Genomic DNA, 23,724 nt, shown 5'->3' on the forward strand with positions numbered 1-23,724 from the left:
TTCCCAATAAAGTGGGATAAAATAATGTCTATCATTAGCCATTGGCTAATAAATTCTTAGATTTTACTCCAGTGTGTGTGTTCAAGACTATTATTAGTTTAGCACAAATATATTTTCACTCGCTGAACACTGACTGAGCGCATCAGCGTTTTGCTCTCCATCAAGCGATCTGTACTTTTTCAATTCATCTCAATGGACGCACAGAGCACCTGTATTTGTTGCACTGTAAACTTTCAACTATCTCAGACGAATGACAAGCGACAGACCGGAAGTCATTCATTTCGAATGGAGAGTAGTGCGGTAGCTGCGTGGAGTTCCAATCATATGCGTATGCGGAAAATTCGAGAAGGGTATAACTACAGCCTGGAGATCTCCACATAGGGGCAGGAACTCCAAAACAGGGTGGGAGCTCCAAAATAGGGCATGACTTCCTCTCATTGACAGACAGTTGCATGACATGCATGTAAAAAATTTCCCCCAATCCACTTCAGTGCAAACTCCAACCCAGAGCTGATTCTGAAGTTTTTATTGGTTGTGTCAGTTAGCTAGACCGTATGCAACTGCTCAACCGGTTGTGATGTATTCTATTAAAAACTATGAGTGTTAAGCTTAGAATTACCAATATTTTGTTCACTTTAACATTATTCTTTAAAAACTATTTTTGTAAAATTGTGCTTTAGAATAATAATCAAAGGCATAAATAATTATTTTATAATTATTAAATCATTATTATGTTGATTAGCCCCATAAAACCTATGATATTTTAATTTGGGGGTCATTTGTTTTAAGACGATACTTTCATACATTAATTATATTCAAATAGTTAATTTTACCATGGTGAATAAGCCGAGGTAACGGTTGCTGCACGACCACTTAGAAAGTACTGTGCAACTGCCACAAGGGGGAGAAAAGCGACAGTCGTGTCAGAATGTCGTGTGCAGTGGAAAGACAGCTTGTGTGAAGGTGCACGACTCGCCATCGCTTTTCTTATAGCGTAGTTTCTCACACATGCAAAGAGAGAGAGAGCCCTCGATGCGATAAATGTAAACTATATATTTTTTTGTATTTTCCTGTCCAAATAATGGAGTTATTTTAAAGTTATTCAGCTTTTTAGAACAAGCAGAAGATATCAACAACAACAACAACAACCTTTATTTATAAAGCACATATTAAAATTAACACAATAAAATTGATCCAAAGTGCTGTACATAGTGCATAGCAGGACTACACTATAAAAAACAACAATTACAAATTTCCAAAAGCTAAAGAATAAAAATGTGTTTTCAGAGTAGATTTAAAAGTGTCCAATGAAGGGGCAGACTTCACATGATAAGGGAGAGCATTCCAAAGCTTGGGCCCAGATATGCCTTTCCTCCGGTAGTGGGTGGAGCTAATAAGCAAATTGAAAATTGCTGATCTATTACCGTCTCTGTTTTGATTTCAGCAAATCAGTTCCACCGAACGCAGACAACGTGATTAATATTCATGAACCCAGCAGCTCATCAATACATAGTGCATTGTATATTGTTATTATAGGGCAATTCCAGTGTTATGGATGTGACATTTGAACTCATAATGACAGCTAAAGTGTGTCACTAAAAATAAACTTCTTACAATATTTAAATTGGCAATGCAATTCTCAGAACACCCAATCTAGAGAACTGACAGGCAAAATATATTTTTCTAAAATATATTTATGCCCCCCAAAAAAGACAAATAGTCTTGGATGTGACAGGAAATAACATAATTTTCAGTATACTGCATGTTTTTCTTTAAAGTCTGTGAACTTTTATGTCAAATGTATAAATATGTATAGCCACATGATGAAGGGGTCTTAGCTGAACATGAAAAAAGGTTTTTTATGAAGTGCATTTTGTGCATCTAGTGCATATAACTAGATTTTTATTCAACTTATTTTCCCTGATTCTGTGCTGTTGTTTTAAGTGTCATCTTGCCACTTTTAATCTGTTGTGTAAAATAGTCTTCGAGCTGTCAAAATCGGAGCTTGAATGACAGGTAGCGCAAGCGAATTAGAGTGCGCCTGTTTCGAGCCTAAACCAATCAGGTTCCTTGTACACTTTCAGGATGCCTCTCTACTAGGACGTGAATACTATATAATCAGACAGGCCAGTCACAGAACATTACAGCAGAGATGATAACGGAAAATGATTTTAATTATTATTTGAGATGTCGATCCCATTCCAATTTATTTATCACATGTATCTCCAGTAAACAACCATTTGTTTCGTTAACGTTTACATATGATTGTACTTATAGCCTAATGACATTATGTTATGTTACGTTCAGGGCTGGGAAGGTTACTTTTAAAATGTATTTCACTACAGATTACAAAATACAAGCTTTAAAAAGTAATCAGTAATGTATTTTGTTACATTACTCAGGTTTAGTAACTTAATCTAAATACAACCCGAATTCCGGAAAAGTTGGGACGTTTTTTAAATTTTAATAAAATGAAAACTAAAGGAATTTCAAATCACATGAGCCAATATTTTATTCACAATAGAACATAGATAACGTAGCAAATGTTTAAACTGAGAAATTTTACACTTTTATCCACTTAATTAGCTCATTTAAAATTTAATGCCTGCTACAGGTCTCAAAAAAGTTGGCACGGGGGCAACAAATGGCTAAAAAAGCAAGCAGTTTTGAAAAGATTCAGCTGGGAGAACATCTAGTGATTAATTAAGTTAATTGATATCAGGTCTGTAACATGATTAGCTATAAAAGCTTTGTCTTAGAGAAGCAGAGTCTCTCAGAAGTAAAGATGGGCAGAGGCTCTCCAATCTGTGAAAGACTGCGTAAAAAAATTGTGGAAAACTTTAAAAACAATGTTCCTCAACGTCAAATTGCAAAGGCTTTGCAAATCTCATCATCTACAGTGCATAACATCATCAAAAGATTCAGAGAAACTGGAGAAATCTCTGTGCGTAAGGGACAAGGCCGGAGACCTTTATTGGATGCCCGTGGTCTTCGGGCTCTCAGACGACACTGCATCACTCATCGGCATGATTGTGTCAATGACATTACTAAATGGGCCCAGGAATACTTTCAGAAACCACTGTCGGTAAACACAATCCGCCGTGCCATCAGCAGATGCCAACTAAAGCTCTATCATGCAAAAAGGAAGCCATATGTGAACATGGTCCAGAAGCGCCGTCGTGTCCTGTGGGCCAAGGCTCATTTAAAATGGACTATTTCAAAGTGGAATAGTGTTTTATGGTCAGACGAGTCCAAATTTGACATTCTTGTTGGAAATCACGGACGCCGTGTCCTCCGGGCTAAAGAGGAGGGAGACCTTCCAGCATGTTATCAGCGTTCAGTTCAAAAGCCAGCATCTCTGATGGTATGGGGGTGCATAAGTGCATACGGTATGGGCAGCTTGCATGTTTTGGAAGGCTCTGTGAATGCTGAAAGGTATATAAAGGATTTAGAGCAACATATGCTTCCCTCCAAACAACGTCTATTTCAGGGAAGGCCTTGTTTATTTCAGCAAGACAATGCAAAACCACATACTGCAGCTATAACAACAGCATGGCTTCGTCGTAGAAGAGTCCGGGTGCTAACCTGGCCTGCCTGCAGTCCAGATCTTTCACCTATAGAGAACATTTGGCGCATCATTAAACGAAAAATACGTCAAAGACGACCACGAACTCTTCAGCAGCTGGAAATCTATATAAGGCAAGAATGGGACCAAATTCCAACAGCAAAACTCCAGCAACTCATAGCTTCAATGCCCAGATGTCTTCAAACTGTTTTGAAAAGAAAAGGAGATGCTACACCATGGTAAACATGCCCTGTCCCAACTATTTTGAGACCTGTAGCAGAAATCAAAATAGAAATGAGCTCATTTTGTGCATAAAATTGTAAACTTTCTCAGTTTAAACATTTGCTATGTTCTATTGTGAATAAAATATTGGCTCATGTGATTTGAAAGTCTTTTAGTTTTCATTTTATTAAAATTTAAAAAACGTCCCAACTTTTCCGGAATTCGGGTTGTACTTTAGAATACTTTGAAATACTTAAAGGGGTCATATGATGCAATTTAAATTTTTCCTTTCTCTTTGGAGTGTTACAAACTCTTGGTGTATAAAGAAGATCTGTAAAGACTAAAAGTCTCAAATCCAAAGAGATATTCTTTATAAAAGTTAAGACTTGTCCACACCCCATAAAACTGTTCATTCTAATATGCCCCCACATGTCTACATCAAGATGTGGGAAGATTTGGATAACGCCGCCCAAATGTTCACGCAAAGAAAGAAGGCGTACCTTTTTTTCTTGCTGTTGCCTGCCGGCAACATTTCTAGAGAAGCTTTGTTTCATTGTGAAAGTGAAACTACTTTGTTTGGCCTTCCAAAAGGGCATAATATCCACTTCGTCATGCCTAGAGGTGATCCGTGCTGGTCTCTGAGGAAATACATCAACTTCGCGCTCACTGTGGACGAAGAGGACTCCAGTCCGGGGTCGTCACATGTGGTGGCCGCAACTACTTGCCGTTCTTCATTATAGTCGCCGGCTGTTCCTCACTCTTTGCAAGGACAGTCTGGCACTTCTAACTCACGGTATGTAAAGGATTTGTCACTGCTGATTCAAATGCGAATTTTGAGCAGTGTAGAGTAGCACTTGTTGTTTGTTGTTTTTCCGATCACAAATGCAGACAATATGTAACGTAATGCGTAAAAAGACAGTATAAATCATTATAATCAGTTATTATGTCCCAACTGGATGACCCCATTAAGCTATGAAACACACAAGGAACTGATTAACTTGATGTCTTGTTTTTATGCTTTCCAACTCTAAATAAAAGTGACATCTACCAGTCTCCCCAAATTCCATCAACATGTTTCCTGCCATACTAGAGGAGACAAAACTTTTGATCATTTTACACAAACACTGATGGAGCTTACATCGTGACCCCCCTCCCCCACCTGGGACAGTCTGATCACCTTTCTTTGTTTCTCACCCCTAAGTATTCACCCCTCATCAACTGTGTAAAGCCATCAGTGAGGACCATCAAAGTTTGGCCAACTGGAGCAGACTCTTCAGGACAGGTTTCAATACACAGACTGGAGTATGTTTGCTTCCCAGGATGCCTGTGGCTCTCACACAGACATTGATATATACTTCCTCTACACTGGATTACATCAACACCACCATTGACAGTGTTACAACAGAAAAACAGATCACAACGTACCCTAATCAGAAGCCATAGATAAACAAGGAGGTGCGACTCCTGCTGAAAGCCAACAACACTGCCTTCAGATCAGATGATGCTCAGGCCTACAACAAATCCAGGGCTAACCTAAGGAGGGGCATCAAAAAGGCCAAGTACTGCTACAAGCTAAAGGTAGAGGAACACTTTTCCAACTCTGACTCCCGACGGCAGGGCATCCATGTCATCAGCGACTACAAGCCAAGCAAATCCAACGGTCACAGACGCCTCTTTCCTTATTGAGCTAAATTACTTTTATGCTCGCTTCAACAGTGACAGCAAGGAGATTGCCATCAAGATCACACTCTCAGCAGACCACCATCCCTTCAAACTCACCACCACAGATGTCTACACTGCATGGAGCCGGATCAACGCATGCAAGGCTGCTGGACCGGAGGGCATTCCTGGACATGTGCTTAGGGCATGTGCTGAGCAGCTTGCAGGGGTCTTCACAGACATTTTCAACCTGTCCCTCACCCAAGTAACTGTGCCAACATGCTTTAAGTCCACACCTCAAGGACTGCCGCTTTCACCAATTTGCCTATGGTAGCAATAGGATCACAGAGGATGCAGTATGCAGGTACTCACACACTTACACTTAAAATAACAACACATATGTAAGGATGTTGTTTGTTGACTTCAGCTTAGCATTTAACACCATCATTGCAGTATGCAGGTACTCACACTCTTACACTTACAATAACAACACATATGTAAGGATGTTGTTTGTTGACTTCAGCTCAGCATTTAACACCGTCATTCCCTCCTAGCTGACCACAAAACATGGGGAACTGGACATTAAAACCTCCATCTGCAACTAGATTTTGGACTTTCTGACCAACAGACCTCAGAATGTTAGGTCAGGGCACACCTGCTCCACCACCATCACACTCAACACAGGCGTACCTCAGGGCTGTGTGCTGAGCCCATTCCTTTATTCCCTCTACACCCACGACTGCAGGCCTGTGTATGGATCCAACTCCATCATTAAGTTTGCGGATGACACCACAGTGATTGACCTCATCAGAGACAACAATGAGACTGCCTACAGGAAGGAGGTTCAGCACCTGGCCGCATGGTGCGCTGACAACAACCTGCTCCTTAAGACTAGTAAGACAAAGGTGCTCATTGTGGACTTCAGGAAGATGAAAGGAAGCATGTGTGACCCCATTCACAATAACGGGATGGTTGTTGAAAGTGTCTCCAGCTTCAAGTTCCTGGGAACCACCATCTTGGAGGACCTGTCTTGGACCACAAACACCTCCAGCCTGGTTAAGAAGGCTCACCAGCACCTCTTCTTCCTCAGGACACTGAGAAGAACCAGCTGTCTTCAGCCATCTTGGTGAACCTTTACTGACGTGCGATCAAGAACATCCTGACCAGTTGTATCACAGTCTGGTATGGGAACTGCTGAGTTGCTGACTGCAAGGCACTGCAGAGGGTGGTGAAAACTGCCCAACGCATCACAGGGACACCACTTCCTGCTATTGAGGACATCCAGAGAAACGCTGTCTACAACGAGCTCGCAGCATTTTTAAGGACTCCACTCACCCTGAGCATAGACTGTTTAACCTGCCCTCTGGGAGGAGCTTCAGGAGCCTCCGGACAATGACCAGCAGACTCAAGAACAGCTTTTTCCCTACAGCTGTCTCTTTACTGAATTCTGCCCTCTGACAACCCCCACCCACCACCACCCCCCACCCCACACACACACTCCACACCCCTCCTCATCACTACATCTGGTTTACAAAAAAACAAACAAAAAAAACCAGTTACACTTGTTATTACTTGCACTACTATCTGTTCAACTAGAATACTGAATGATCCATTTGCATGCTGGAATACTTTTCTATAAACTTTTTTATTTCACTTACCTCCATCCATTTTCAGTAAGTGAAGAGCGCCTTGTGTTTGGGCCGGCCAACTTTCACATTGTCCTGAGACCACGACCTGGATAAGTGGCCAAGGTTCCCACCACTCCCTTCTGAGACCAGGTTGTGAACCTGCAAGCGCTGCCCCCAGAGGAGGCAGATCCAGCCTTCCTTGGCGTTACCGTCTCCCATAAGAGCGCTGCGTATATACGTGGACCACACCCAGAGCTTCAGAAGCTCTGAGGAGCTCCTTGTCTGCTTTGGAGGCCAGCAGAAAGGGAAGGCTGTCTCTAAGCAGAGGTTGACCCACTGGATAGTGAATGCCATATCTTTGGGGTACTATGTCCCTTGGGGGTGAGAGTCCACTCCACTCGGAGTGTTTCCTCCTCCTGGGCGTTAGCCTACGGCGCCTCTCTGGCAGACATCTGTTGAGCTGCGGGCAGGGCGACACCTAACACCTTTATAACCTTCGTGTAAAACCATATGTGTATTCTTCCATGTTAAGGTTTCCCTCTTGGTAAACCCGTGTCTTCCCTTGACAGAACTGCTCTGTCAGTCTCTTCTGGCAGTTGTTCCATCCCTACTCTAAGGTAGAACCGGCCTCAGAGATGCATTCCATATGTAGTACTGCCCCCTGGGTCAGTCCATATCCATATCTCCACGTCACCTCCCTATGGGTAGGATGTGGCCTCCATAGCAACCTTTTTCCTTAAGGTTCGCTTCCCCATCATTCTGCCAGACTGAAAGAACAAACAGGAAAGATTTGAAGCAATCTTTCAATGAAGGTTGCAATCCCTTCCAAAAAACTTTTTTGTGGACGGAACAGCAGCATGGCCTTCTCCAGCAGTGCTGTACTCACCCTTTTGGTCCCAAGTGAGACCCCATATTTCGTTCAACATAACGCATCTGTTCCCTCCATCAGGGAACGAGGGTTACATACATAAGCAAGATGTTTACAATTCAGTGGAAGCTATTTGGACAGTTCACTCATGCACTAAATAATTTAGAGCAGTTACTCACTAAAACTTGAACGGAATTATATATGAGCATATGTTATAAAGTGATGAAAATGCACACAGACACAAGCAGCTGTGAATCCTTTGGGACAGGACAGAGGTTATACTTTCCTAATCCTCCATAAGGTATTCAATTAAAAATGGCTTAATTCCAGGACCTATATTTTATCCTCTAACAGATCTAACGTGCTGGTGTGCAGGAGTGCCTACCTATGAAAAGCTCCAGAACAGTCATTCAACTCAGAGCTGTTGAGTTAAAAAAAGGTGCAATCTCTGTGTACAGTACTTTACATTAAGCGTGAATGTTAAATGTGAATTAAATGAACCACACAAATCCAAAGCAGGTTTGAAGTGCCAGCAGCAGACAGGCATAAATTATCACAAAATGCCCTGTGTAAGAATGTATTTGTTTATGAGTGGCACTGACATCTGAAATAATCACAATTCAGCTTGCCAAGAGATCAGTGTGATTGTTTTCTGCTGACCCTAAAGCTGCGGGTTTAATCAGTGTCATCTACAGGATGGCCCAGACGTTGCTCAAATCCACAAGAAATTACTGTAAATGTAAGGATGCATTTCATGTCAGAAAAATGTAATGCAATGACTTTGATTTGACTGTATCCTCATCACTGACCTCATCTTTTTCTTGTCCAAAAAAAAAAAAAAATAAATAAAAAAAAACATTCTAAGTATTAGTTTTAATAATCATGCATGATGATTTAGCCTTATGGGGAGTTGTTGCAAATACACTTTAAATTGTAATTTGTAAAGTAGAAAGACTGAAATTGCATTTTCTTTTAAAACATTCTCCAATAATCTTTGAGATTTCATACTCCTGAACAATATCTGCACTAGTTATCATCACTAGTAAAAACTCATCTCATGTTAGGACAGTATGCAACATTAAAAATCTGGAGCTCAGCCTCCAGATATTATGAGTTGAGCATACATAACACAGTATGTAAGGCAGGCATGCTAATTAGGGCTCCTTCCCGCTTGATGGCTGGATTACCTCTTGATTTCAGAGGAAGTAGCTCAGCCCAGAAACCACAGTTGACAGGCTTGCCTCATTCTGTTAAAAAGTCAGGATTACCCAAAGTTATGTCTCTGAATTTTCTGAAACTTTGACACCCAATAATGCACTGATGGATTAGAGAGAGGGGGTTGAAAATTAAATTTGTATAATTAGATCATCAGGTTAACATGCATTTGAAGGTGAAAACAAATTGTGTGTGCGTGCGTTTCATGGCCTACATTTTGCGAATAGAGTCAGCATAAACATCACTATTTGCTCATTATAAGTTAGTAGTGTTTACAAATTACATGTTATTTATTTTCTCCAAACACCCAAGACAAGTACAAGAATCTTGAGTTTTTTAAATAAACTCCATTACCTTCACAGTCACTTAAAGAGCTGCATAGTTTGGGTTGTCCTAATAGCCACAAAGTGTTTGTGAACTTTCTGCATAAAGAGATGTGTTTGGTGTCATATACTGTCTCAGGGAATTTGCTTATGTTAACTGTTATTCAGTGGGTGGATTCTTGAAAGATGTTAGATGCTCTTATGTAATTTCTTTTTTAAAAGGTTTACAGCACCACTTCTTTTTTAGAATGTTCACTCTGTTTTGATCAGTGTTGGGGAAAGTTACTTTTAAAAGTAATGCCGTACAATATTGCGTTACTCCCTAAAAAAGTAACTAAATACGTTACTTAGTTACTTTTTATGGAAAGTAATGTGTTACATTACTTTTGCGTTACTTTCACATTACTTTTTAAATATGAGCAGGGCTTGATTGTTTTTAATATAAGAAGTTCTATTTATAGCAAATGTAAAAGCCCTTTTACACCAAAAAGTGTAATGAATAAACCTCAGGCTGAAGGAAAAGTAAATTCACGTATGTACAGTAGAACACAGGAGAAGAAGGTTCAACACTCTTCAGCAATAAAAAAAAAAACAATGAAGCACAATTGTTAGTTTATCTAAAGTCATTTTTTAATTATTAGTATGGTTGCACTGGATCATTAAAGGTCAGCAGCAAAGACACTGTTAATAAAATGGGAATAGATACATTTGTGTTTTTTAATATATTTAGTTATTGCAGGTTTGCATCATATTCTGAGTTTGCATTTCACTGTTTTGATTAATTTTGATGAATACTTTGTTTGTTTTGTTTTTTTGTGAGTGGGATGAATTAATGCACATTCACATTTAGTCTAGAACTACAGTAACATGTTCACACAGCGCACACAACGCCTCCATACTTCCGATTTCTCCCAATATGGGAACAGGAGGCTTGTCAGTCAAAAAATGGGAATACAAAGTAACTGGCGTTACTTTTTTGAAAAAGTAACTCAGATATTTTCTTGTAAATGAAAAAGGAATGCGTTACTTTACTAGTTACTTGAAAAAAGTAATCTGATTACGTAACTCGCGTTACTTGTAATGCATTACCCCCAACACTGGTTTTGATGCATCTCAGGTATTCTCTCTCTGTCCCTCTTTTTAACATGCTTTTTAATTTAGCATATTGCTGGGCAAGTGAAGTTCTTAGTTATATTAGGTGAATGTTATATTTGATTTTAAGGATATTCTGTTTACCTTTGTTGAAAAAAAAAACCCTGCCTTTTGAAGTTTGGTTCTTGGCAGAAAATATCACTGCCGTAGACACTTTATCAGGGTTTGACATGAAAAAAGAGAAGAAAAAAACTTTAGGGGAGTAATAAAAATTCAGCAAATAAGTTTTTTTTTTTTGGTTTTTAATAATGGCATTCAATGAGATTTAAGCACAATAATTTAATTAACATTACAGCAAGAATAGTATTTCTGTTTCAAACTGAAATGAATAATTCTTTAAATATTTACACACCTGCTTTAAACTTTAGAAAACTCTTGCCATACCCTGGTTGTTTGTAGCTAAGATTAATTTATTTTTTTTTTTACTTTTTAGGGACCTGCATGGACTTTTTTTTATCCGCAAACATGCTCCTAAATGTGCTTTTAGAATTCACACACATCTATTTTAGGACACAAATGCGAGTGAAACACTTGCACTGTTGAGCCCTGCTGAGATAAATGAGGTTATATCATCCAATAGTCTTTCTGTCTCTTTCTGCTTTCAGTCTTTCTTTGTACTAATCTTAAAGAAACATGATAGATGAGATATTCAAAGGATCCGGTCAGGTGGGGGAGTTTGGCAAAAGGGCCCTCCCAGTCACACACAAATATTGAGAGGACCCTCCCACTCACACACAAATGAAGATCAGAGAAGGCAGGCAGGGATTTACAGAGATTAAAGCAAAGTGAATGACAAACAAAATCCTCCCGAGTTTTGATGAGGGGAAATTAAGGCCATGACTTACCATCGGACAAACAAATAGAGTGCTTGCCAAATGACACATTTCATGGAAAAAAAATGCACATGCAAATAATATTTTTCTGGCTTTTAGCAATGATGTTATTAAATAAATAAATAAAAAATGGCATTATATCATTAGGCTCTGTTTTCAAAAAAAAGGCTGTTTGAACTTTCATGTGGTGTGACATGCTAAATTCCATGTAAAACAGCATTTTTTTCCAATCTGTTTATACTTCTTATGCATTTTTATTGACATTATTTGAGAGACCACATTAAATATTCAAATTTTTACAAATCAGTTTGTCTCTCTGCAGGACCATTAGATTGAACTAGTGAGACAAGTGCTAAAATCTTGAAATCGTTCATGGACCTTTGCCCAAAACCCTATAGCCAATTTTTGGAAAGAGATTTCAGATTTCTTTCCTGTGGTTTGAATCTCAAAAAATTATACATCAGATAACTAAAGCTCAAGGGGCAAACTGAGTTATTTGTCAGTCAATCTTATCAAAGCTCCCTTTACACTGTAAGTACTGCTGTCATTCTGCTGGGAGATGATTTAAACAATGCCTGGCGGAAGCACTGATCAAACCTGTTAATCTGCCATTAATCTCCCACCTTAATCAGTGCTATCGTGGCGGCCCATCAGATGGGTGATCGATCCCGCTAGCTATAAATAGCTTAGAACAGTGTGGGCTAAACAACTCTCTGATGTGATGTATACATATATGTTCATTAGACCTGGATACTCGGGGTGTTCAGCATATCTTCTCCCCTCAGTGAAGATCATAATCATTTCCTCTCTTTTTAATCTTTCACTCTACTCTTTTAATCTTTCCGCCTTTTTTACAGTTGTTAAAAGCTGTCCTGTGATTCCTCTATACAGGGGTCGGCAGGCCTTTTTACATAAAGTGACATGTCAACCTGTGAGTCAATTGTATTTTATAATATAGACTGTAATACAATATAGAGTGGACCCAGAATGTATACACTTTTGTACACCTTTAAAATGAATAAAGTTGCATACAATGACAAAATTAGGTTTAATTTTAAGGATTTTTTTTTTCACAAAACCTCTAAGCCATTTTTGCTGTTATTTTTGACTGACTGGTTTTAAAGTGATTTTAATGTATGTTCCACTCTTTTTTGACAACCAAAAGATAAGCCATTTAAGCCATTTTTATCATTTGAAACATAACTCCTTGATGGGAAATGTTTTGCTTTAAACGTGGGACCACTGTAATTATGCTATATAGAAGAATTATCGTTTTATTTTCATTTAATTTTTTGCACAAAAAAATAAAAAATAAAAAAAATGTCAAACCCACAGACCAAAGTGCAACATTGTCGCTTCACTGCTGTGGGTGTGAGTAGGACTATAAAATAAAGCTGCTTAAAAATTCTTCACAGCGATGCATTAGAAGAACCATTTTTGGTTCCACAAAGAACCATTCAGTCAAAGGTTCTTTAAAGAACCATCGCTTTCTTACCTTTTTATAATCTGAAGAAACAGATTCTTTCGCAACAAAGAACCTTTTGTGAAACAGAATGGTTCTGCAGATATTAAAGGTTCCCTTTCAGTCGGTCACTCTCGATGCCACGTCAGTGACCAACGAATATTGGATATCGCTTCGATAGACCAATCTACTTCGAGTGTAAACTAAAAGAGCCAATGCACATTGGCATGCAATTATTGCATCCAGCTGCCACTGATCACTGCGTGAGTATAAGAAGGCAGCAGGTTTAATGCATGCCAGCTTTTCGCTTCGGAGCCGAGCGTTAGTATCGCTCTGCTCAACTGTGTCTGCTGTGAACTACGAGTTCAGCACGCTCTCGGGAAGCTTCGTGTGTTGGCGAGACGGCGCTTCAGTGGCGGTCGTTCCTGTGTCGAGTGGATTGCACACTTCAGGCTGCACTACCCCTGTCGTGTTGCAAGCGGCCAATTCCCCTGTGCGCCTCAGCACTAAAAGAGCATTTCCTAAAGAGCAAATTTCTCTAAAAGAGCTTCATGGATGCGTCTTTGTAAAGACAACGGATCGTCCTTATAAGGATGCCATTTCACCTGTGCGTTTCTGGGTGCGGTCGTTACCTGGCAACTGGTGATGGTCACGATCGCTGCCTCACGTGTCTGGGCATCGAGCACGCTGAGGTGGCTTTCATGGATGAGTCATGTTCTCACTGCGGGAAATGACCATCTTGGAGCTGCGAACCAGGCTCCGCTACCTTCGGGGGGGGAGTCCCGTTGCCATGGCCACGATCTGGGGCTCGTTCTGGCGGCCGACAGACGAGAACCACTTCCGGCAGTAGCGCGGGTGGTTTGAGGGTCACAGTGGTGGCAAACCCCGCAGGGAACCAACCCTCTGGGGACCACCACTCCTCTTGCACCTCATGCAACCCACGGAATGCGCTGGGCCCTCTTCAAGGAGCGTACCAGCGGTATCCAGTGGGACTCCCCCCGACCAGATGTCGATCTCAGCATCGGAGGGAGAGCTGTTGGATGACAATTCGGCTGCGCTACCACCCTCTGGGACGGTGGCAAAGCCTGAGTCGGATCCCGAAGTGGCAGCTATGCTTTCCTGGGCCGCCAAGAGGGTAGGGCTCGAGTTGGATTCGGAGTTGGATTTGGTTGAACAGACAGCACGCCTCACAGAGGAACGTGCGCAGTCGGTGCTAGCCTGCTTGAATACATTCAAGAGCAGGACAGCGGTCCCACTGAAACTCTTTCAGAGGCTCCTGGGGCATATGGCGGCTGCGGCGGCACTTACACCGCTCGGCCTATTACATATGAGACCGCTCCAGCACTGGCTTTATGGCCGAGTCCCAAGTTACACTGGCCTGTCGCCAAACCCTCACTCCGTAGTCAGATCTTGCATTTCTCTGGGCACAGGTGCCCCTAGAGCAGATCTCCAGGCATGCTGTGGTTTACGCGAATGCCTCCACCACCGGCTGGGGGGCCACGTACAACGGCATGCAGTCTCAGGGGTTTGGACGGGCCCGCAGCTGAAGTGGCACATCAATTGCCTAGAGTTGTTAGCAGCGCACCTTGCCTTGAACCATCTCAAAGGTCTCTTACGAGGTAAGCATGTGCTGGTCCGAATGGACAACACTGCGACTGTTGCGTGCATCAACCGACAAGGTGGTCTTGCCTCTCGTCGCATGTCGCAACTCGCCCGCCACCTCCTCCTTTGGAGTCAGAAGGTTCTGAGGTCACGTCCTGCCATTCACATTCCAGGCCTGCATTCAGTCGCACAGCCGACAAGCTGTCTCGAGCAATGCTCCCGGGAGAATGGCGACTCCATCCCCTGATGGTCCAGCTTATTTGGAGGTGGTTCAGAGCCGCTCAGGTAGACCTGTTTGTTTATCCAGAGACCTCTCACTGCCAGTTGTTCTACTCCCTGACCGAGGGAACTCTCAGCACGGACGTACTGGCACACAGCTGGGCGCGGGACCTACGCAAGTATACGTTTCCCCAAGTGAGCCTTCTCGCACAGACACTGTGCAAAGTCCGGGAGGACGAGGAGCAAGTCTTGCTATTAGCGCCATATTGGCCCACGCGGACCTGGTTCCTCGAACTAGTGCTCCTTGTGACAGCCCCTCCTTGGCCAATTCCTCTGACGAAGGATCTACTGACTCAGAGATGGGGCACCATTTGGCACCCACGTCCAGACCTTTGGAAACTCCATGTCTGGTCCCTGGACGGGACGCGGAGGTTCTAGGTGACCTACCCCAAGAGGTAGCGAACACCATCACTTCGGCAAGAGCACCGTCTACGAGACACACTTACGCCTTGAAGTGGAACCTGTTCGTCGAGTGGTGTTCTTCTCACAGAGAAGACCCCCGAAGATGTCCGATTGCATTGAAAACTCTGCTCCTGCTTGCACTGGTCTCCATCAAGAGGGTAGGGGACCTGGATGCATTTTCGGTCGACGATTCGTGCCTATAGTTCGGGCCGGCTGACTCCCAGTTAATCCTGAGGCCCCGGCCTGGCTACGTGCCCAAGGTTCCCACTACACCCTTCAAAGACCAAGTGGTGAACCTGCAAGCGCTGCCCCTGGAGGAGGCAGACCCAGCCCTGGCTTTGCTTTGTCCCGTCCGAGCATTAAGGTGCTACGTAGACCGGACACAAAGCTTCAGGACCTCAGACCTGCTCTTTGTCTGTAACGGAGGCCGGCAGAAGGGGAGTGCTGGCTCTAAGCAGAGGATGGCCCACTGGATTGTGGATGCCATAACCCTGGCTTATCAGGCTCAGGATGTGCCCTGCCCGTTCAGGTTGCGAGCTCACTCAACTAGAAGTGTTGCATCCTTCTGGGTGCTGGCTCATGGCACCTCGCTGACAGATATTTGTAGAGCTGCGGGCTGGGCGACCCCTAACACGTTCGCTAGGTTCTATAGCCTTCGTGTAGAGCCGGTATCCTCCTGTGTTCTCACCTTAAACGGGTAGTGGCACTGAGAGGCCCCGGTTAGTGTCGGCTTGCTTAAACTGCTCCAGAGTGTCCGTACTGTAGACCCTGTTGAGATCCTCCATCACCCTAAGCAGCTGGACGCAGCGGAAAGTCCGGCGCCAGGCCTTCATGATGTATCCGTGAGAACCATGGAAGGGTGGGTTCCATATTGAGACCTAAGCGGTACTCGTATGTGTATAGTCCACGGTATAGCCTTAGAGCCCGTGTTTCCCCGGCAGACTTCTGCCTTCCCAAGAGGGTTTTTGATCACCTCAAATTTCTCTGTATACTCCTAAACGGATGCTATATGTGTATTTGCCTCCGAGACCTCCTTCCGGAAGGATGGGGCTTCCGCAGCGTCCCGGTTCCAAGCGGACCGGGTACGTTGTCCCAGTATTATCCAATCTCACCCAGTGAGGTAGTGCTTTGACAATGGTGAGTGGAGCTACTTGTTCTGAGCCCCGACCTACACCTAATAGGGGCGCAGGCTGCTCGCACAGGGCACTGGAAGGGGCAGCACCCATGGCGCTTTGATAGGGATCCCATATACTCTCGACGTGGCGTCGAGAGTGACTGACTGAAAGGGAACATCTCGGTTACGTATGGTACCCTCGTACCCTGAAGGAGGGAACGGAGACGCCACGTCCCGTCGCCATGGTTGCTGTACCGCTGTGAGCTGCCGGATCCCCAGCTCGGCTCCTCAGCGAAAAACTGGAATGCATTCCTTCTTATTCTCACGCAGTGATCAGCGGCAGCTGGATGCAATAATTGCATGCCAATATGCATTGGCTCGTTTAGTTTACACTCGAAGTAGATTGGTCTATCGAAGTGATATCCCATATTCGTCGGTCACCGACATGGCGTCTCCGTTCCCTCCTTCAGGGAACGAGGGTTAACCATACGTAACCGAGACATTCTTTATGAAACCATTTAGACAAAAAGGTTATTCTATGGCAGTGGTTCCCAACCTTTTTCAACTCGCGGCCCACACATCCAAACATATATGTTTGTGCGGCCCACTGCAAAAAAAATAAATAATAATAACTGACCCCGCTATTGTACGGTTAATAACTTAGTACTCAGAAGCTAGATTGTTAACTGTATTTATTGAATGAACTAGGGCTGTGCGATATGGGGAAAAAGACATCGCGATTTCTTTGATCAATTTTGATATTTCGATTTTAATCACAATTTAGACACACACATATATGCTTTACAGTCATAAATGCATTCAGGATGAATTTGAAACATATTTCCAAAAGAAAACCAATTAGAACTTTATCAAAAAGTTGTAACGTCTCTAGAACAGACATAAGTCAAAATAATCACTAAAGGTGTAACAACATTTATAGACTTATGGCAAAAAATAAATAAAATATAAATATATACAGTTATGTGTGCGGTGCAGAAGCAGCAGAGAGAGTGCATTATTGTAACGCGAAAGCACATTAAAATAATGCACGAGAGCGAATCTCTCCGCTCACACGCAGATTTCCTTTTGCTCTGTCACAAAACCAGACGAGATTGCTCAGATACACGCTGCTCTCACCCGGAGAGAGTGTGCGCACTTAAAACGTTTCTCATCACACTTAAACTGTGTCCTGTGCACTCACAACTCTCTCTATGCTCATGTGCTAGATATTAATTTTCGCACGTTTTTATTTAAAGCCTTTTACCTCGTGCAGTGTGAACGCTCTGATCCGTTAACATGGGCTCGGAAAAAAGGCGCATCGCAGACAGTGTGTGAACCTGGAGTTAGGCATATGCCCAGTCTGTTCTGTTCTCGCAGTAGGCGCTGCATTCTGATTGGATCAGATAGCATAATGCGGGAGGTCAGAGCCGAGGAAAAATCTTGCTATAAAGCGATTTAGAATTCGCGCAGGCTCAAATCGTTATTTTATGACGATTTCTATTAATCGCACAGCCCTAGAATGAACTGGCAATGAACAGAAAATAACTCGGACTGGCACCACTCAGCAAAACGGGAAAACCAGATCCAGGCAGAGCTCGGCAGCGGGTAGACAGTCAGCGGAGCAAGCAGTCAGGGAACATGTTGACAGCATTTATGCATGTTTGAATTTGTTGTTCTGTAGCATATGCAGCAAAAATATCTAAGATAAATTGGCGGTTTATTCTTAAACCAATCAGCAAGCTCCAATAGTGGAAGCATAGTTACAGTTTAATATTTATTTTTTGTTATTTAATTATATTAAATATATTATTATTTTATTAGTAATTGGTGGCCCACCTACAATACCAAGGGGGCGGCGGCCCACAGGTTGAAAACCATTGTTCTATGTAGGGCTGTGAATCTTTGGCAAGGCAGCGATTCGATTCGATTACGATTCATAGGTTTTCGATTCGATTCAAGAACGATTTTTGCAAATTTAGAACGATTCAATTAGGTTCGATTCACAATTAAATTCGATTCGATTATAACGATTCGATTCTGCATTCTTTAAGTGCATTCATGGGATTATTTAAATGCTTCTACTAAATTCTTTAAATGCTTAGTCAGGGGGCAAATTACAGTAGCATTTATGGTTAGAGAACCATAGGTTAGAAAAAAAAAAAAAACTTTTGTCCATTGTTAAATGATAGTTTTATGATGCGACATGGCATACGTAAAAATGTATGTAAGCCAAGTTTTTAAAAAAGAGCTTAACGAGTATTATGTATAAGCTAACATTTTGTCACACCAGGGGCGTAGCCATAATTTCAGAAGTGACAGAAATGTCAAATACAATCATTTTATGTATGTAGCCTATATAATAATAATAATAATAATAATAATAATAATAATTATAATAATTTTTTTTTTTACAAGGAATTATCTTCTTTTTTAATTACTTTTAATTAGCTGTAATAAATCAAATACACTGCTGGACAATAATCAATCATTTGTAATCGATATTTTCTTTCCTAATGGCAATTTTATGATTGTTTTATATACTAGGCTACATTTAATTAGCAATTATTTAAATTTTCTGCACAGAATAAGGTAGAAAATATACTTTATAGTTTCTGTACTGTAATAAAAGTCAATTAGCACTGGATCATTCATAAATTGTTTGTGGGTTTCATCAGTTCATTCTGCTTTTATTCAGTATAGCTGCAGATAAAGCCTGGCACGTCTGTGAGAGCGAGATCGCTTCTCTTTCAGTGTGAAAACGTCTTCATCTCTATTTAACTTTTCCTCTCCATCAGCGAATGATTCTGAGAGAAAACGTGCCAGATGTCTGTTTGCTAATGAAACAAACGCTACTTTCATGCATCTGATTATCAGATAAATCTCGCGCTCTTATTTCAAGGTCGTTGTTAATGCTGTGGTTAATTTTAAAAGTTCCCTTCATATATACGGTTCATCCGATTGTTTAAAAACATTTATCATTCAATGGATCTGTGTGTATGATTTAGACACTTACATTTCTGCTCCGTCCATGCAATAAATACAGCTGTCGACGGCTCCGGTAACTCCGTCGGTAAGATGCAGAGAGCCATTGACAAACTACAGAAAAGTAAAACTACTTCACGTTAGCATTAGCTACTGGCCACGAGTCCTATAGATCACACGTCAGCTGCGTCAGAGACGAACGGAGCGCGAGCGCAATCCTGTGACAGTCTCAGCCGGTAAACAGTGGAGCACGTGAAGGACAGATAAGAGGCACGATTCACAAACACTCTTCAAGGTCTCCATTAATTCATGCGTGTAGTAATTTAATGTGTATACATTTTGAAAGCATTGAATCGCTATAGAAATCGGGATTCATTCGATTCTTGGCATTTTGAATCGATTACTGTCCAAGATCGGCGATTCACGATTCAAAAATCATGTTTCAAGATCGATGCATATGAATCGACAGGGTTTGTAATCGATGCATCGAGAAAACAAGTGAATCGTTACACCCCTAGTTCTATGGCATTGTGAAGCACCTTTATTTTTAAGAGTATGTAGAGCATTCCAGTTATAGTGCAGTGCAGATCATTTTCTGGTTTGCGCTGTCTGTAGGTTTTGCAAGTAAATGGAATGGATCTCTGCGCTGTTCAGTGGGCCGTGCAAGTAAACAGATCTGCTCTCCAGTGATTCGTGCTGTGCGATTCAACTGAGTAGTGAAGTTTCATCCCACTTTTTCAAGCATTTGGCTTCCCAAACAGCTTTATAACTCAATAAAACAGTCTGTGTGATTACAAAGCAGGGCTTCTGAAAGATTCATGCAGATATGATTGACTTCAGTTTTTCTAAAATAAACAACTAAATAAAATTATATGCATGATATTCTTCTCGCTCCGCTCTTATTGCCTGCATGGCAGTGATTACACCTCCTTGTTCCAATGGCATCAAGCAAGCTTTCCCAAGTTCCTTTGCCTTTCTTCATACTCTTTCTTCACAGCCTTATTATCATCATTCCCTTAAATTCGTCCTCTCATTTCTCTCTGCCATTCCCACACATGTCCCACATGTCCCTGTGAACACATGATTAAAGTACTTCTGCCCGTGTCACAGTGAGGCAGCACAGTAATAATGTCTGACCTTTTGAACAATGACCATGTGAATGCACTCTCAGGCAGGTCAGAATGAAGAGTCCTTCAGAGACACGGATCTGCCTGAAACATCACTGACTCGGGCCCAACTTTCTTAGGCCAAAAATTCCACATAATGTCTGTCATTCAGCTACTTCAAAATGCTGCTGCTCAGGGGGTTATTTCATGGTGGAAAAATATAATTATGTTCCTGTTGCTAGGCAAACACTTAACTAGCACTGTGGTCTCTGTTATCCTTATGTTCAGATGTGAGTGTGTGTGCATGTGTGTAAAGCCAAAAGGGAGTGATAATGATTTGAAATTGTGGTGATTTTTTAAAATGCTGAAAGGTCAATGAGACACTTGTGCTGTAGATGAAGTGGATTGAAGAGAGGTGCTTTTGTTGTTTTAACCATGGAGGGCCATAAACCATTTTTTGAAAGATAAAAGCACACATTTTAATTGGCCTATGAGGTGGAAAGGGTCCTGCTTAGGGTACTTATGAAACCACCTACAATGGTGGCCTTATGACATTGTTTTTTGAAGAATAATATTTAATTGTTCTTTTTAGTAGTTAGCAGTATAATTGCATGAATTGACATCACATAAATCAAATCCATTGAATGCCTATTAAATTGTCTGTAATGACCGTTGAGGATATTTATAAGTTATCATTATTTGGCCTGTTCCTGGACATCTGCCGTCCTGCGATGTTCAGCTCCAAGCCTATTCAAATACACTTGAATCAGATAAATAAAATCTTCAAAAACACATTAATTATTACAGCCAGTTGTGTTGGAGAAACTGAAGTAACAGAAGTCTTTTCTTCTGTATTCACCAGAGAGAATTATGTTGTTTCACTGAAAGATCAAGTTATTATGTTTAAGACTCAAAGGGCCACATAAAAAAAAGAAAAAAAGAAAAGAAAGAAACATATGCTTAAAAGAATTGTCCCGAATAAGATCAATAATACGCACTTAGAAAACAGATTTTCTGCCCATGTTTGGTCTGAAGTTATCTGTCAGTACAGTAGGTTTGTTTTAATAAAATGGTACAAAAAAGTACCTGGGTTCATGTATGTGTTTTCTAATAGCTGTATATGATACCTTTATTGGAAGAAGAGAATTGACAAGAATACTCTGTGATTAGTCAACTAAAACTAGAAACTAGAATGTGTGTGTGTGTGTGTGTGTGTGTGTGTGTGGCAGGTTCTGTAAAATACATATAGAATTTCAACACAAATTTACTCTCAGCTTTTGTAGTGACTGTCAGTTGCTCTCTAAATGGGTCAACAAGCAACTGAAGACAGCTAGCATGATCAGTTTTCACAGTGTATAATTTCCTCTTCTTTGTTTGTTGCTTCTACATTTATTGTTTCTAAATCTTGAGTGGGATTATTAGTGTGAATATGTCCATCCCTAGTATGTGCTTACAGTAATTAAACATTAGACCAATTTTGTGTGCCCTTATCATCCATAACATCTTCGGGTCTAGACACTCCATTGGGAAATTAATTTTATTTAATGAAAAAATCCTGTTAGAAATATCGCTGGAGTCAACAAGACCTCCAGTGTGTTTATAATGCTGACAGTGGCTGTTTATTAATTTTCCCACGCAGAAAGGGCTTGATTACTTTCAGGACATGCAGAAGTTCAGAAATATGCGCTTCAGTGAAATTTATAGGGTGCTTCTTGTGAATTCAGACATGAAATATTTTGTTGTAACCATCAAATGATGTCATACCCTTGAGGGTGTCACATAAACGTCAGGTATATCATTTGTAATCCCTGAGGTTGTATTTTCAGTGCAAACAAATCAACCTCAGATGAACTTTGCAGAACATTTAGTAGGGCATTTCATCACTTTCTTCCGTGAACTTTCTTAAAATGCTACTTATTGCAGTAGGAGTAAATCTGAGGGGGCTGCTGTGTGTCATTTGCTAAGCTGAGAGTGAAAGGACGATGCCGCAGCTGTTCTCTCTGATGCAGTGGAGAACACTGCTGACTCAGATTATAGCTCTCTTATGGTGACAATAATGCATGTGAGCCCCTTCACAATGGTGAGACTTCTCTTTTTTCTCATTAAGTTGAAGAGAAAGTGGGAGTGTGTATGTGTGAGATGGAGAGCGAGGAGGAAGGAAAACAGAAATTGAAGAGTGGGTGAACAGAAAGATGGGCGAGATTGAGGAGGAGAGAGCAAAAGAGATGTAGAAATGGCCATAGGGAGTGTCAAAACGGAGAGTAGACAATTCAATGTCAAATGAGTGATTGTCAGGCAAAATGTTGCCACAAACGCAGAGGTCCTCTAAATAAGGATATATTTTTTCCCTGGTCCATGGAGAGTGCTGCAAATTGCTTACGCTGCTGAAACAGGAGAGAGCTTTAAAATGCTCCCTGGACACAGCTAATGGCTCCCTAACCTGCTGTTCATTGTTTTGTTATTCTGACGATACATGCATATTTTGAAGGCTCGAGACTAATGCGTTTGGGCTGTCGAGCTGCACTTCATTAGAGTTATTTTGATCTGTGTGTTTCCATGGAAAAGGCCATTGAAGGATGCAAGAAAAACAAACTAAGCCATGTTATCTACCTTTAAGGTGCAATAGTCTTACATTTGGTGTGGTCTCTTATGACCTTCATGAAGTTTAGTCTTTGTCCATATGAAAGCAATTATGTACTCAATGATTGGTTGCATGGTTTTTGTATAATGTCTTTACATGGGTGATATATGAAAAGCAGTTTGTAATTGGTTGTACATTGCTCGCTCTACAACTGACGGCCATAGAAATGCTTTTTAGTCTCTTTCATCAAAACTAAAAAGGGCCTTGACCTTTAGCAAATGGGTATTCTTGCCCACCACACTGAGCAAAAAAATTCAAAAGACTAAAATTACCATTGCTGTAATAAACTGACAAGATTTGAACTGTCTGATTCAGCCTGTACTGTCACATACTGTAACGAATTAAAAAATTCTCACATTTGAACCTCCCTTTTGCCAGCTTTGGTTTTGAATGCTATACAATTTCTGACAATCCAGACATTTTCAAACATGAAACATTGAAATTAATTCTTTAAAAACAGACTGAGGTCAGTGACAGACTGGCACTCACAAAGCAGGCAGATGAAAGGCAGGCTACATGTGACAGCTTGCAAGACTCAAGAATTTAATTAACTATCACAAACTGGCTGCTTTTGCAGAGAGCAGATGACTTTACATTACACCCTGCAATATGAGACTCCACCTCTGCAATTAAAAGAGAGTTTACTTTTTAGTAAACTGTATCTGGCAAAA

The 23,724-nt window shown here is 41.3% G+C and overlaps 1 protein-coding gene across 1 annotated transcript in view; it reads left to right on the top strand.

The window, feature by feature from the left end:
- Positions 1-23,724, top strand: part of LOC132126566 (contactin-associated protein-like 5) — a 104,853-nt gene that overhangs the window by 11,398 nt on the left and 69,731 nt on the right. The gene's annotated exons all lie outside the window — the stretch shown is intronic.

Source organism: Carassius carassius, chromosome 44 (genome assembly GCF_963082965.1).
Source record: "Carassius carassius chromosome 44, fCarCar2.1, whole genome shotgun sequence".
Taxonomy (NCBI): Eukaryota; Metazoa; Chordata; class Actinopteri; order Cypriniformes; family Cyprinidae; genus Carassius; species Carassius carassius.